The sequence below is a fragment of the Limulus polyphemus genome, unplaced genomic scaffold (assembly GCF_000517525.1).
Source record: "Limulus polyphemus unplaced genomic scaffold, Limulus_polyphemus-2.1.2 Scaffold559, whole genome shotgun sequence".
Classification (NCBI taxonomy): Eukaryota; Metazoa; Arthropoda; class Merostomata; order Xiphosura; family Limulidae; genus Limulus; species Limulus polyphemus.
Genome location: NW_013666169.1, coordinates 253,710 through 254,018, shown reverse-complemented (window position 1 = coordinate 254,018; position 309 = coordinate 253,710). Strand labels below are relative to the sequence as shown.

At 31.4% G+C, this 309-nt stretch overlaps 1 protein-coding gene across 1 annotated transcript in view; it reads right to left on the bottom strand.

The window, feature by feature from the left end:
* LOC106459108 (guanine nucleotide-binding protein G(I)/G(S)/G(T) subunit beta-1-like) overlaps positions 1-309 on the bottom strand; it is a 52,972-nt gene that overhangs the window by 5,111 nt on the left and 47,552 nt on the right. The window lies entirely within an intron of this gene.

Sequence of the window (309 nt, the reverse complement as noted above, 5' to 3'; positions counted from 1 at the left end):
GTAGACTTCTAATACCAGATGTAATAACAGTAGACTTCTAATACCAGATGTAATAACAGTAGACTTCTAATACCAGATGTAATAACAGTAGACTTCTAATACCAGATGTAATAACAGTAGACTTCTAATACCAGATGTAATAACAGTAGACTTCTAATACCAGATGTAATAACAGTAGACTTCTAATACCAGATGTAATAACAGTAGACTTCTAATACCAGATGTAATAACAGTAGACTTCTAATACCAGATGTAATATCAGTAGACTTCTAATACCAGATGTAATATCAGTAGACTTCTAATACCAGT